We start from the raw sequence: 16,169 nt of genomic DNA, 5'->3' as shown, positions 1-16,169 counted from the left end.
AAATGATTCAGATTATATTTAGTGCATGCCTAGAACTCCATTATTCTATGAAAACCACAAGTAAATTTAGTTTTATTGAGAGTCATGGTAAAGGTAGCAATTCAAATACCGATCAAACAAACCCAAGAAAAAGTTCAATCAAGATATAAAAAGCAGAGATCTTAGTCCATTTGAAATGTAGACTTTTGGTCTCACCCCCCGCTCCCTTTTTTAAAAATTTCTGCCCTTCTGTGTCCTGTAGAGAGGAGTCCAGATGCAAACTGGGAACATATAAACAAATAATTGGATACTGTAGAAATACAGAAAACAAGAGGGTATCACAACTGGAGCCTAGGCAATGTCACATACCCTCTTTTCTTCCTGCCTGGTTGGAATATGGTGGTATTTATGTATTACCTAGGGATCCTAAAACATAAAATGAAAGTTGTTTTGTTTTGTTTTAATCAGAAAGGCAAAGAAATTATAAATTCAGAAGATCTGATAAGGGGTTATTCACTGGATAGATGTGGAGTCCTGCTCAGGAGGTGCCTTTGAGTTCTGACTGCTAAACTCCCTGTCGAAGTCTAAAATTTAGGAAACTGGCTTGCCTTAGGTTCTCAGCATAAAAAGGAGAGTGAAGGAGAAAACTTTTCGATATCTCTCTTCATTATCCAGCTGGTTCACAGGAGCAGGAATGGCAACTAAGATTCAAGATAGAATACCTTATTCAGAATTAAGAAATAGAAGCATCTGTTCTGTATGTCTCTAATTATTAACTTGATTGTGCATGCATAGGAGTCTAAGACTAAGAATGAACCTCAACACTAGGCATACTGGACAGGATTGAAAGAAGAGGCAGGCAGTAAGGAAAAGGACTACTAAATCGTGGTCTCTAAGACCTTCTAAGTTCATATAATTTGTCTGCTTGTTCGTTTGTTTGTTTTGTTTTTATTTAAATTCCAGTTAGTTAAAATATAGTGTAATATTGGTTTCAGCAGTAGAATTTAGTGATTCATCACTTACGTGTAACACCCAGAACTCAATACAAGTGACCTCCTTAATGCCCATCACCCATTTTCCCCATCCCCCCACCCACTTCCCTCCATCAACCCTGTTTGTTCTCTATAGTTAAAGAGTCTTTTATGATGTGCCTCCCTCCCTCTTTTTTCCCCCTTCCCCTATGTTCATCTGTTTTGTTTCTTAAATTCCACATATGAGTTTGAAATTATATGGTATTTGTCTTTCTCTGACTGACTTATTTCACTTAGCAGAATACACTCTAGCTCCATCCATGTTGTTGCAAATGGCAAGAGGTCATTCTTTTTGATGGCTGAGTAATATTCCATTGTGTATAAATACATCTTTATCCATGTATCAGCCGATGGGCATTTGGGCTCTTTCCATAATTTGCCTATTGTTGATAGTGCTGCTACTTTAAACACTGGGGTCCATGTGCCCCTTTGAATCAGTACTTTTGTATCCTTTGGATAAATACCCAGTAGTGCAATTGCTGGGTTGTAGGGCTTATTTATTATCAGTGGTTCTTAACTTTAGGAGGTAGGAGTGGTTATGGATTTCTTTGAGAATCTAATGAAAGCTATGGTAAACAAACACACACACATAAAAGAAAAGAAAGTTCATGCACCCAAGATAAGGAATCACTGCACTATAAATGTTAAAAATGTAGGCAGCCAATAAGTTATTTGTGGTATGAAGTTCCAACCTTGATGTCGGAGTGTAATGGTGTCTTGGACAAATGTTTTTTGTAAATCATTTTGATTCTCTTCATTTGTTTGAATGATTTACATGCTGAAACAGAAAAATTAGAAGCACCACTATCTCAAAAGTTAATAGTATGGTAATCAAATACCATCAGAAATATTCCCAAATATGTTTAAGGCCAATATGTTTAAGGCCTCACCCTTCTTGCCTCAGTCCCATATCATGCTGTCTAGAATCTTTTTTTCTAAAACAGATTGTGCAAAGATTCTGGTTAATCAAGATCTAATTTTGGGTAACAATCTCAAAATTACAGGGTGTCTGTCAAATATTTAAGAAGATAATATTTTGAAATCTCCAAGATATAGTTAAAAGAAGTCTTTTCTCCAGTGTTCTGTCACCTGGGCATTAATTCTAAGCTATGATGCTCAGAAAGCCGTAACTCTGTGACAGACATCTCTCTTATATATGTTTAGATGAACACCCATTTTCCACAAACACAAACACAGAGCACCTACAAAACTGTATTTCTTTATTCACGACCCACTGGGGCTTTCCTGTGCATCAGATTTTAAATAGGGCCAAGGGGAAAAAGCATAACCAGATCGAGACAGATAATCCATGTCTCCAAATCAAAACAAAAGTAAAAACAAGAGTGTTTCTCAAACACTTTGAATGAATTTGCATTCCCTAGTCTTTATTTCCTCCTCTCTATCCCACTCAAGTAAGTGTATCCCCCAGCTACTCACACACGCACAGAGACTGAAAGTTCAATGGTGGTGCTTTAACATTAAACTACAAAAGACAATTTTTTTTTAATTTTTTAAATATTTATTTATTTTTGAGAGAGAGAGAGAGAGAGAGAGAGAGAGAGACAGAGTGAGAGCGAGGGAGGGGCAGAGAGAGGAGACACAGAATCAGAAGCAGGTTCCAGGCTCTGAGCTGTCAGCACGGAGCCCGACGCGGGGCTCCAGCTCACAAACCGTGAGATCATAACCTGAGCCGAAGTCAGACGCTCAACCGACTGAGCCACCCAGGCGCCCCACAAAAGACAATATTATTACAACTCTTTCCATATATCATACTACTTCAAATAAGAGGATTTAAATGATAAAATTCCAGATGTTTAAAAAAGGAAACATTTGGGCTTTTTTTCAAATGTTTCTTATCCTCTAAAAATAGCTTCCCCAAATTATTTCAATTTAGCCATTCATATGTTCTGCTTCCTTTTGTTCAACATATGACAGAAACAGGTCTAAAACTTCAGCCCCACAAATCAGGTGTTATGTGTGTGTTTAATTGTATGTTTTTAAAGAAATCTTAAGTACATTTCATATTTAATATGAAAAAAAATTATGGTTTCCTTAAATCTGGCCTGGGTTTCCATAAGAGAGAATGCAAGAATCACTGAACATTCAGGATTACCTTAATTTCTCAAATGTGAATGCCATCAGAGGTGAAGGAAGACAAAGTCATTGAAGTGTTACTGGTGGAGGGGACCTTTAAAAAAGACAGGTGATTCTGTAATATAATAACTTTCAAGATGTATTTTATTTAAGATATTTCAACCTATGCCCATAAAATATAAACATTTCAAAAATTGGTACAGGTCTAATTTATCTTTGGTGAAACAAATATGATATGATTTAAAGTAATAATAGTAATGCCTCATAAAATAGCACCTTTCCCATGGAAGAATGCGTGATTCAAACAAGATTGAACTTCATGTGTGGTTACCTTTTTCATGAATGTGACCTACTCTCCTCCAGCTGAGTGTCACTTTTACACACACATTCAAACATGATAAATGTCATCTTGGCATGTGTTTCACATAAGGATGGCCAAGCCCTTGGCTAACACCATGGAAGGCCCGGAGATGCATCATCTCCCTTTGCCCTTTACCCTGGGGACACATGGACCAAGGTAGTGCAGTGTTGTATATAGCAAGAGCAGGGGACTGAGAATTGAAAGACCTAGTCCCATCTCTGCCCCTTACTGACCAGGCAAAAGTGGATGAAACCCTAAATCTCTCTGCGTTTCAATATGCTTTTCTATAAAATGGAGGGTAATTACGCCTGCTTGCCTGGTGAAGTTGTTATGAGAACCAAATGAGATAATGTAAGTGAACATGCTTCAAAAACTGCACTACACGCATACATGGTAAAAGAAAATCTGGATTCAGATTTTATAGTTCTCTGGCTCTTGTTTGAATTATGAGGAGTTCCATAAATCCAGCCCTTTTTTATGGTTAGCTCTAATACTTTATAATGATGCAAAAAGGAATGGGATTGTGCACTATAATCATGCAAGAGAAGATCTGGTACTTTTTCTTTTCCATCTCAATCAACCTCTGCTGAAGGTCATAGACAGGCCAGAGCTAAAGGTCCATTTTCCTTTTTGATCTTGGTGTGCCTTCGAATGGAAAGGGAAGAAGTAGCCAGTTGTAGAATATTCAGTTTCCTGAAATACTCTGAGGAAGAAAGAACATTTTCCTCATGTGGCTCCCTTATTCACATTTTTCTAAAATGAATAGATTTTTTTTCTATCTTCTTTGCCTCTCTGTCTCAATCAAACCTGTGAGTGTCTGATTATAATCATCAATGGTCTGTGATATTTCTGCACGATATCTCACAACAGTGTAGGGCCAATGTGTCTCCAGGGCCTCATAGGTTTGATCATGTTAAGGCTACTGTAAGTAATAGGAACTTACTACTATAATAATCCAAATTTCATAACAGTTCAGGCAATTTGTCTTATTGGTGTTCCTTTCAGTCATAATCAAAATGTAAAAGCACAGCACTTTTTAAAAGGTATACCTTGGGGCGCCTGGGTGGCGCAGTCGGTTAAGCGTCCGGCTTCAGCCAGGTCACGATCTCGCGGTCTGTGAGTTCGAGCCCCGCGTCAGGCTCTGGGCTGATGGCTCAGAGCCTGGAGCCTATTTCCGATTCTATGTCTCCCTCTCTCTCTACCCCTCCCCCATTAATGCTCTGTCTCTCTCTGTCCCAAAAATAAATAAACGTTGAAAAAAAAAAAAAATTTTAAAAGGTATACCTTGTTTCACAGCAGGGAGGGAGGGAAAATATTCCTATTTTATATGCAACAAATACTGTGTGAGCACCTACTGGGTGCTCAAGAGTGGGCCGAGAATGATGAAATAAGAGTAATGGTAGCAATAATATCAGCCGTTGATTGAGACCCTACTATGTGCCAGGTACAGGGCTATAAGCTCTATATAAATTATTTCATTTATGCTCCACAAAGCCCTTAAAAGTAAGTATCCTTGTCCCCATTTACCAGTTGAAAAAATGAGACTGAGCAAAGTGAAGTAGCTTGTACAAGCTCACCATTCAACAAATACTTATCGATTATACAAGTGAGATGTCAGTCACACCTTCCTTCCTCTGGAGAGCTAGGTAACATGGTCTTGAACCACTCAGTTATGCACCTTTTGCAACCCCCGGCCTTCTCAAATTTTTCCACTAACCCCTCCATCTCTCTTTGTCTCTTGGATTCCAGCTATGCCTCGCCCCAACTGGAAACCTCATTCTTTCCAGGTTTTCACAAACCAAATCCCCTGCACCAAACATTCATGTCATCTGCAGACTTTTTTTGAAGGTTTTGAAGGCCCCTCTGAAGGGTTCACATTACGAACCTCATAATCTTCCACTCATTCATATTTTTTCTCTGTCTGTCTGTCTCCAGGATTGCCCAAATTTTTCTTCCTTTCACAGAGAGCTCTTCTGCTCTTCCTAATTCCTGGATCAGACTTCAGCACAAATCCCATAATGCCACAGGTCTTCCATTGCACCAGCCGTATAGACTGCTTAGAAGGATGTTGGCACTCACATTTGAAAAATTAAGGTAATCATGAATGCTCAATGATTCTCCAATCTAGATGCCTGCTACTCACAATATGGTCCACAGACCAGCAGCATCAGCTGTACTTGGGAAGTTGTTAAAAATAAAAACTCAGAGGGGAGCCTGGGTGTCTCAGTCAGTTAAGTGTCTGACTTCGACTCAGGTCATGATCTCATGTTTCACAAGTTTGAGCCCCACGTTTGGCCCTGTGCTGACAGTTCAGAGCCTGGAGCCTGAGTGAGTTTCTGTGTCTCCCTCTCTCTCTGCCCCTCCCCTGCTCAGGCTCTGTCTCTCTCTCAAAAATAAATAAACATTCGGGGCGCCTGGGTGGCGCAGTCAGTTAAGCGTCCGACTTCAGCCAGGTCACGATCTCGCGGTCCGTGGGTTCGAGCCCCGCATCAGGCTCTGGGCTGATGGCTCAGAGCCTGGAGCCTGTTTCCGATTCTGTGTCTCCCTCTCTCTCTGCCCCTCCCCCGTTCATGCTCTGTCTCTCTCTGTCCCAAAAATAAATAAACGTTGAAAAAAAAAATTAAAAAAAAAAAAATAAATAAATAAACATTAAAAAAATGTTTAAATAAATAAATAAATAAAGACTCAGGCCACACCCCAGGACTACTGAATCAGAATCTTCAGTTTGATATAATCCCCAGGTGTTTAAAGTGCACATTAAAATTTTAAAACAGTGCTACAGACCATAGTTTTGTAAATAATCCTGTAACTTAAGCTAAAGGAATATCATAGATCCAGAAGCTAAATCATAATATGAATTACTAGAAATCTTGGTTAGTAGGAAGTAAAATCCATTTCCATGGGTTAAAGTTGAGTAACTCAGGCTAGTTGCCTATATTTTTTCCTTCTCTTTTTCTCATTACATGCTGGTGTTTCATTTTATTTTTCTTTTGTTTTTGTGGGTTTGGGAGAGCAGGAGAGAGACAAGGCAATTAAAAAATAAACTTACAGGGGCGACTGGGTGGCGCAGTCGGTTAAGCGTCCGACTTCAGCCAGGTCATGATCTCGCGGTCCGTGAGTTCGAGCCCCGCGTCAGGCTCTGTGCTGACAGCTCAGAGCCTGGAGCCTGTTTCCGATTCTGTGTCTCCCTCTCTCTCTGCCCCTCCCCCGTTCATGCTCTGTCTCTCTCTGTCCCAAAAATAAATAAACGTTGAAAAAAAAAATTTTAATAAAAAAAAAAATAATAAACTTACAAAAGATATAGTCATTAACTCAATGTTCTGAATGTCTTCAAAGCCTTAAAAAAGAGATTATGGTTTTGGAGCCAAAAATGTGAACTAGAAAAAAACCATCTCTTTTTGTTTCCGATCCTCAATAGAACCACTAATCTTCATAATCCTCATCTTTTAATAAATCCGTTTTCTCAAGGAGCACCTGAACCTTTGTTATTATTTTTGTTACTTTGAGTAAATACGATGATGTCCCAGGTAAAAGCCCCTCAGGACATATTCTTCACCACAAGCTTGTGTATTTAGGTAGGAATAACAGCTAAATTTGACTGCTGTTTACTGTAAGAAGATTTTTAAGGGTGTTGTATAAAATTTACAATACATACTCTGCCTTCCAGACATGTGTTAGTTTAAAACTACCATGATCCATGAGCAATGGTTTTCTTAAGTTTGTAAGTGCTTATTAGGAATAACAACTGTGAAGGTGTTCTGTACTCACTAGTGTCAGATGCTGTTTGGAAACCAAATGAGATTCTTAAATGGGTTCATATAAATTTTCATTGCTTACCACTAGTTCGGATAGCTAAGGGACTTATCTCTATTGCTCTTCTCAATCCTACCTTTTGTTTTTAACTGTTATTGAGTTGCACCACATGATAAAAAAAAATATATGTTCCTGATTTTATTCTCCAGTTATGATTCTGAATCTATCATGCCCTCTGATACTTCAGAAAGAATGATCTGATTTTAAAAGGTGTACATGAGGCACGATTGAAAATAACATTCACATTATCTCTATTTGTAAAAAAATCTTTCCAATTTCCAATTTTCTGATCCCTTTTGTAAAACACTTCATCGTATAAGATTAAAAAGTCATAAGACTCCCAGTGGACCAGATCCTCATTCTCCTCCGAGAAAGCCATCGAGAGTAGTCTGCATTAAAGAGATGTGTGGGCCATGGAGCAGAACAAGCATCTGGGCCACACATGTAGTTAACAGGGATGGATATACGTGATAAAAATATTCCTGCACTCACTGTGCTGTGGTGGCACTGAAAAGACCCTAACTCCAGCAATAATTCTTTTACACAACTCTGATGCAATGATAGCCTGTGAACAGTCAGCCCTAGTTGTGGTCTATTGCAGAATACGAACGGGACGCTTGTTGAGTACGTTCCCTGATGTTCAAGGATTTCCGCTGGTACAAAATTCTTCTGCTCCAATATGTCAGCCTAAGTTTCCTATAAAACTGAAACCTCTGCATGATATGTGGTCATTCCAAAATAGTCAATATCTAGCTATCTCATTCAGGCACCTTAAGTATAAGGTAACAAAACTGAATTAGACCTCAAATTCTCAAAGGGTTAACATGTGACCCATGTCGATTGAATGAGGGTTTATACAATATTTTCACCCTACTATTGCCCACCTTCCATCTTTCTGGATCCACCTCAGTTCTGCTGTTGCTAGTAAATCATTTCTTATTTCCCCAAGCTGGTAATTCTTCCTCTTTTGAATCTCTGAAGTATGTTGTGTTTCCTTTAGGGCACATATGATGTTGTTCTGCCTCGTCCTGTGCTTATGTTCACATGGAGGTAATAATAGTACCTACGTCACACGGTTGTTATGAAGATTATATCAGTAAATATATGTGAGACTCTTAGTGTCTCACACACATAGTACATGCTGTCAAAGTACTAGCGGCTAACATCATCATTATTTGTAAGATTTAGCAGGCCTTTCACACTTCACATTTATAAAGAAATTTGTATTTTCTTCTAGAAGTTTCGTGGTTTGGGTTTTTTTTTTTTTAATATTTGATCCATCTGGTGTTTTATTCTGATAAGCAGGGTAAAATATACAACTTTCTAATTCTCCCCATGGCCACGTCACTTATTAAGTCTTACTATCATTTATTCTTGAATTAAGTAATTAATATAATTAATAATTACATTTATTAAGCCTCTCCCATTGATTTGAGATGTCATTTTGATCGCATACTAAATTTCTCTATAGGTATTTTGAGTCTCTTTCGTATGCCAGAATGACACACGTCTTAAAGCTTTAAAGTTTGTTTCACTATCTCCCCCTCACTGATCTCCTTTGGTGATCCTTGCTTATTTATTCTCCTAAGTGAACTTTAGACTTAGGTTTATAATTTGGGGGAGTGGGAAAGAACAACAAAACCTGGTGATATTTTTTAGGGGGTGAAGATGTTATTAAAATTACAAACAACTATCTGTTCTTGAACTTTCCTGAGCACACGTTTATCTTTACATTTGTTCCAAGTGTACTTTTCTGTGTAGCAGGAGTATTTCCTCACATGGGTCTCACATTTTCCTATTGAGTTTATTCCTAAATATTTTACTTTTTTGTTTTGATTTTAATAAGTCTTTTCTTCAATTATATCTTCTAACTGGGTATCTATATACATGAATACTGTTTTTCTTTTTTGGCGAAGTAATTTGTCATCAGCCACCTTCCTAAACTATCTTATTGTATATTGTAGCTTTTCAGCTGAATTTCTCAGGTTTTCCAGGCATATAATCACACCATCTGCAAATAATATAGCTCTGCATTCTCCATAAAATTTTTATGCCTACATCTTATACAATCCTATGCCTTTCTGTTATACAGTTCAATTAGGTAACTTCTTACATAATATATAATAACAATAATTTTATATGATCACTTTCTTTATGTAATTGTGTTGCTTAATATCCCAGGTCATTGAGTATGATAGTGGGCATCTTTGTCTTGCATCTGACTTTAGGAAATATCTCCAGATTTCCCCAGTAAGTTAGATGTTAGACTTGGGCTAAGATATATTTGTTATTAAGTTAATCAAGCGTCTATTGATTTCTTTTGTATTGTGTTTTTTTTATGTTTATTTTTGAGAGAGAGAGAGAGAGAGAGAGCGAGAGCATGAGCGTGGAAGGGGCAGAGACAGACAGGGAGACAGAGAATCCCAAGCAGGTTCCACGCTGTCAGCACAAAGCCAAACATGGGGCTCGGGCCCACGAACCACGAGTCATGACCTGAGCTGAAGGTGGATGCTCAATGGGCTGAGCCCTGCAGGCACCCCTGTATTAAGTGTTTTTAAAAGAATAGGTGTTGGGGCGCCTGGGTGGCGCAGTCGGTTGAGCGTCCGACTTCAGCCAAGTCACGATCTCGCGGTCCGGGAGTTCGAGCCCCGCGTCAGGCTCTGGGCTGATGGCTCAGAGCCTGGAGCCTGTTTCCGAATCTGTATCTCCCTCTCTCTCTGCCCCTCCCCCGTTCATGCTCTGTCTCTCTCTGTCCCAAAAATAAATAAATGTTGAAAAAAAAAAATTTTTTTAAAAGAATAGGTGTTTAACTTTGTCAACTGTCTTTTCAGAGTCTGTGGAGAGGATCATTATTTTTCACATTAGTTTATAATATGATGAATAACACTAACGTATTTTCTGATAATATAACCTATATTCCTAATATTGAACCATTCTTACATTTCTGGCATAAATTTTCCATAGACATGCATGATTCTATAACAGTTAGATTCTGTTTGCTAATATTTTATTATTTTTATAGTAATATTTATGAGTGAGCTCATTCTATAGATATTTGTTCTGCACAATCTTTGCCTAGATCCATTTTTCTGTAAAGGATTAGCAAAACAATGATATTATAATTCTATAATTTATATACCAATGATTAATTCTATTTGTTATTAGATGGAGTACATCTACAAGGAGAAATTTCTCTTCATCAACTATTCGGTTATACTGAGGTCTAGCTTATACTGATAAGGCAGATTAAATGCTCCATGTACTATTTTTGAGAATAACAAGTTAGTTTCCCAGAATTCTCCAAAGAAAATCAATAAGATTTTGTGGCTTTCCTTCAGTATTTCTATGAATGCATGGATTTTTGATTTGATGTGTTTTAGTCATTGCCATGAGTATTCTTATTGATACTCAACTTGCCCCATATTTTGGCCACTAAAAGTCTTTTAGCTTGGCATCAGGGTCTTTGATGGTGTCCCTGCTTTCTCATGGGTCAAGGTTTCTGGTTTCATCTTGCACAACTTATTGTCTCAGGCCAGAACAGACAGGTCTTTATACTCATCCCCACTCAACCATTAGATTTTGTCCTAAAAAAAATGCAAGACCTTGGCAAGGCAACGCAGTTCAGGCTGAATCTGCAGAATGGGCAGTTGGAGGCTCTAATATGACTATACTCACCACAGCTGGGTCTTCAGCCCTTCCTGGAAGTTGATCTGGGTAAAGCTTCTGTCTATTCATTGCGCATGTAAATGTGCATATTCACTCATATGAGTGAGGCCACCAGTAAGACTACATAATACCTATGTATTTATTTGTGTTACATTTATTATGTGTTAAAACAGTATTGTAAGGGTAAGCATAAGAGCCTACAAAGGGAAAGGGGGAAAAGACCAAACATATAGAAAGAAAACCAGGAAACTATAGTGTCACTGAAATCCATTTCTTTACATTTTCCCCACCATTGTGTCTCCTTTGCACCTAGAACAATGTTTGGCCCATAGAAAGAACTGAATAACTATTCAACAAATAAATGAATGGTCAACTATGTCAAATTCCATAAAAGGCCAAGCTAAATCACGGAAACATATTCATTTGCTTTGTCAAAACAACGGTGATGGTGATGGTAATCATGGTGACAGAAGGGCAAAAGCTGGAATGGGTTGAGAAGTGCAAGGTGGTCAGGCAGTAAAGACAGCCCATGCACTGGTCTTTTCTGCAAGTAACTTGAGTAAAGATGAGATACTTACTGGTGTTTAGAAAGGGAGGAAGGGCAAGGAAATTTTCTTAGTTTAGGTTTTTTGTTGGTTTTGTTTTTGTTTGTTTGCTTTCTTTTGCTTCTTAAACTGGAAGACACCTAAGGATATTTATAGGCTGATGGGAATGAGCAAGTGGAGTGGGGGAATGTTACATACTGGAGAGAAAGGGTAAGATCTTTTTTTTAATTGTTGTTTATTTTATTATTTTTTTAAGTAAGCTGTACGCACGGTGTGGGGCTTGAACTCACAACCCCAAGATCAAGAGTTGCATGCTCTACCAACTGAGCCAGTGAGGCATCTGGAGATGGTAAGATTTTTTTTTATGTTTATTCAATTTTTTTTTTGAGAAAGAGAGCAGGCCGGGGAGGGGCAGAGAGAGAGTGAGAGAGAAATCCACAGCAGGCTCTGCACTGTCAGTGCAGAACCCAACACGGGGCTTGAACTCACAAACTGTTGGATCATGACCTGAGCCAAAACCAAGAGTTGGAGGCTTAACTGACTGAGCTACCCAGATGCCCCGAGATGGTAAGATTCTTGAAGCAAGACTCCTGAGAAGGCAAAAGCAATTAAGATCCATAGCACAGATGGAGAAATCCACCTGAACAGAAGGAAGGCCAAGGTTTCTATTGAGACAGGAAGAAAAAGAGGGAAACATGGTGAACTTTCAGCAAGAAGACCTTCAGTAAAGCATAAAAATGACAAATTCAGAGCTAGGTATCATAGATAATAGTAACAGTCTTTTATGTATTCAAATACTAGCTATGTGTTTTTTTGAATGAGTATGAGGAACTTGTGTTTATGATATTTTATTATATTAATATATATTAATATTTTTTGAGACAGATTAGAATTAAAACAAAGCCCTTTCGGCTAGTATCCAAAATCTATAAAGAGCTCACCAAACTCCACACCCAAAAAACAAATAATCCAGTGAAGAAATGGGCAGAAAACATGAATAGACACTTCTCTAAAGAAGACAGCCAGATGGCCAACAGGCACATGAAAAGATGCTCAACATCGCTCCTCATCAGGGAAATACAAATCAAAACCATACTCAGATATCACCTCACGCCAGAGTGGCCAAAATGAACAAATCAGGAGACTATAGATTCTGGAGAGGATGTGGAGAAACGGGAACCCTCCTGCACTGTTGGTGGGAATGCACACTGGTGCAGCCACTCTGGAAAACAGTGTGGGGGTTCCTCAAAAAATTAAAAATAGATCTACCCTATGACCCAGCAGTAGCACTGCTAGGAATTTACCCAAGGGATACAGGAGTACTGATGCACAGGGGCACTTGTACCCCAATGTTTATAGCAGCACTCTCAACAATAGCCAAATTGTGGAAAAAGCCTAAATGTCCATCAACTAATGAATGGTTAAAGAAATTGTGGTTTATATACACAATGGAATACTATGTGGCAATGAGAAAGAATGAAATATGGCCTTTTGTAGCAACGTGGATGGAACTGGAGAGTGTGATGCTAAGTGAAATAAGCCATACAGAGAAAGACAGATACCATATGTGTTCACTCTTATGTGGATCCTGAGAAACTTAACAGAAACCCATGGGGGATGGGAAGGAAAAAAAAAAGAGGTTAGAGTGGGAAAGAGCCAAAGCATAAGAGACTCTTAAAAACTGAGAACAAACTGAGGGTTGATGTGGGGTGGGAGGGACGGGAGGGTAGGTGATGGGTATTGAAGAGGGCATCTTTTGGGATGAGCACTGGGTGTTGTATGGAAACCAACTTGACAATAAATTTCATATGTTTATTAAATAAATAAATAAATAAATCAATAAATAAAACAAAGCCCTTTCTCTAAAACCATCACATAGGTCAGAGAGATGGCTGAACCAGGAATTAGAAGACCCAGGTTCTAGTCTCAGCAGGACAATCTATGCCTCTGGGTCCATAGACATAATTAGCCTTTATGAATTGGACCCATTTATAAGATATTTAAGAGATATAATCAAGAACACATGTTGACTAGCTATGAAGTGGTAAGGGAGAGGAAGAAATTAAGTATGACTCCCAAGTTTCTAATTTTAAATAACTGGATAGATGGTAGAAATACTGGAGAGGAAGTAATAATAATGGATTATTAGATATATTGAGAGAGTGTATATATTCAATCTATATGTGAATTAAACACATTCTACAAAAGACATTAATATTAAGAAACTGATACACAATGTTCACTGAAAATATGGAATGTTTAGAATAAGCTATCATGAACTATAATGGGAAGCCAAACCACAGTACAGTTTAATAGCAAGTCAGATAAGTGGAAGAAAGTATAATCTTACTGTGAACTTAAAAGAAACGGCAGGAATAGATAGAGAGGATTTTTAACAATTTAAATTTTCCTATACTCTTATTTATCCCGAGATACCAGTGGCCTTGTTATTTAACTCACCCATTATTTCTTCTGAAACAATTGCATTACAGTAAGAGTAGATAAATACAACCCTGGAGTACTATAGATCACTGAAATGTTTGTTGCTTTGAACAAAAAGAAGTATCAAATCAAGTTAGTTTCTAGATTGCTGTTCTCCTGGGTATGGGTTCATCGTTCAGAGCTGTCAAAGGGTCTTGTCACTCCCAAGCTTCTGTGACACGCAGGACTAATTGTTCGGAGCCCAAGGCAGTGCATGTCCCACTTTTAAAGGCATCAAGACAAGCATCTCCTGAATTATCTGATCACTCTAATTCTTCTATATTAATGCTACAATAATGGTGTTTTAAATTCCTTTGTTTTGTGTTTGTAATTCCCACTCACCTGCTGGGGTTTAATCAAGTTCTCGCTCTATCTACAGATGATTCCAGTTACTTTCAGACCATCTGTCTTAGGGATTTTCAGATGCATTTAAGCTATTCATATTTTGGGTAACTTTCAATAAGGAGCAGAAAAAGCATCTTGATCTTGGTCCAAATGTCTCAGAACTCCATAAATATGAGGTCTTTGCAGATTTCCCCTGCCTTTAGTGACCTGGCCACCTTCACAACCCTAGAGAGCTCTTCTGAATGGCTCCTTTATCACAGCTTCTGCTTCCTGGTATTCTCTGAAGTTTTATATTATTTACCCTGTCTTTCTAACTAGATTGAAGACCTGTAAGGGCACAAACTGTCTTGCACCTTTTTCTTTTTTAATGTGTATTTATTTTGCAGGGGGGAGGGGGTGGGACCGAGAGGGAGGAAGAGACAGAGACTCCCAATCAGGTTCCCACGTGTCTGCCAGAGCCTGACTCAGGGCTTCATCCCATGAACCATGAGATCATGACCCAAGCCAAAACCAAGAGTCACATGTTTAACCAGTTGAGTCACCCAAGGGTTCCTCATACCTTTTTCTTAAACATTCCCTGTACATAACATAATACTCTGAAAATTTTTTCAAATATGATCAAATGTTTACTGATACTATAATTAAGGTTAAGAGCCTCTGGAAGTAAGCTGCCTGGCTTGAAATGCCAGCTCTTCTCCCTAGGAGCTCCATGACTTTGGACAAGTACTCTAACCTCCCTCCTCCTCCATTTTCTCAACTGGTAAACAAGGATAATATTGTACCTATTCACTGTATTGTTAGAGGAAGAAACAGGTTAATATATGTCAAGAATTTAAATCAAATTCTTGCCATATAGAAAGTACTGTATAAATGTTTGCTTGACAATGATGATGACATCTATTTAGCCCTTTAAAGCTTAATTTATGCAATAATGTGGCACTGCTATATGTAATATACATTAACCTGTGTTTCCTCCAAAAAAAAAAAATTAGGAGCATCTTCTACACTTTTACTTTTCTAGAGTTAGCTGCAACCGCCCCCAAGACATCGATGAGCAGACTAACATTAATGCTAGATTGGCAGGACAGTCTGATCAGTTACTTGGTGACATGTTGGATTGTAAATTAATGGTGGGCATTTACCAAATGAATACCATTTTAAACAAAGGAACCTAACCAATATAGAGGCTTAATATACTATTAATGTGCAGACCAAAGCAGTGTTAAGACACTATGAAGACAAACACCGTAAAGTCTTTCAAGCCCACCTTCAGCAGCACGGCTAGTGGTAGTTCTGGAATATGGCAGATCAGTGTGATTATTCTAGGAAAGAGAGGGAAGGGGTTGGGAAGAGAAGAGACGGAAGATATAGAAGGCAAAGAATGGTACAAAGCACTGTATGAGATCACACTAAAGTAACCCATAAGTAAAAACAAAGTATGTTTTCTTCTCCCACTCCCCATAACATCCAAAAGAAAAGATAATGCTTAAAGATATAAATGTGAGACTGTTCAAGAAGAAAATAAGGAGAAATTAGACGTGAGAAAAGAAAATATTGGAATAGAAATGAGGCATCTATAACATCTAAGCAAATAGATAGTCTTGACCGTCTTGGGTTTTGATACCACAGTTTCTAAAACATCCCATGGTCAAATATATTTTTTAAGAACCATAAATGGAAGATGATTGCAGTGGAAACTTTTAAAATTATTTCTCATGAATCTTCTTTGTTTTGTCTACCACAAAAGTAATATATATTCAATGAATAAAACTTTGAATGAGTACTCAGGCATGTGGGTACACGTGTGTGTTTACATGCATGCTCGTAGTTACATACAAAAACACTATAAGCCCA

General features: G+C 38.2%; 1 pseudogene across 1 annotated transcript in view; it reads left to right on the top strand.

Annotated features, from left to right (window-relative positions):
• LOC147580158 (uncharacterized) overlaps positions 1–16,169 on the top strand; it is a 243,780-nt pseudogene that overhangs the window by 156,825 nt on the left and 70,786 nt on the right. The window contains exon 8 of the transcript XR_015251957.1: positions 11,746–11,838. The product of XR_015251957.1 is annotated as an uncharacterized LOC147580158 (transcript). The remainder of the gene's footprint in view (positions 1–11,745; positions 11,839–16,169) is intronic.

This window comes from Puma concolor, chromosome B3 (assembly GCF_028749965.1).
Source record: "Puma concolor isolate L17-30 chromosome B3, mPumCon1.1.hap2, whole genome shotgun sequence".
Lineage (NCBI taxonomy): Eukaryota > Metazoa > Chordata > Mammalia > Carnivora > Felidae > Puma > Puma concolor.
This window is presented reverse-complemented; position numbering and strand designations above follow the sequence as displayed.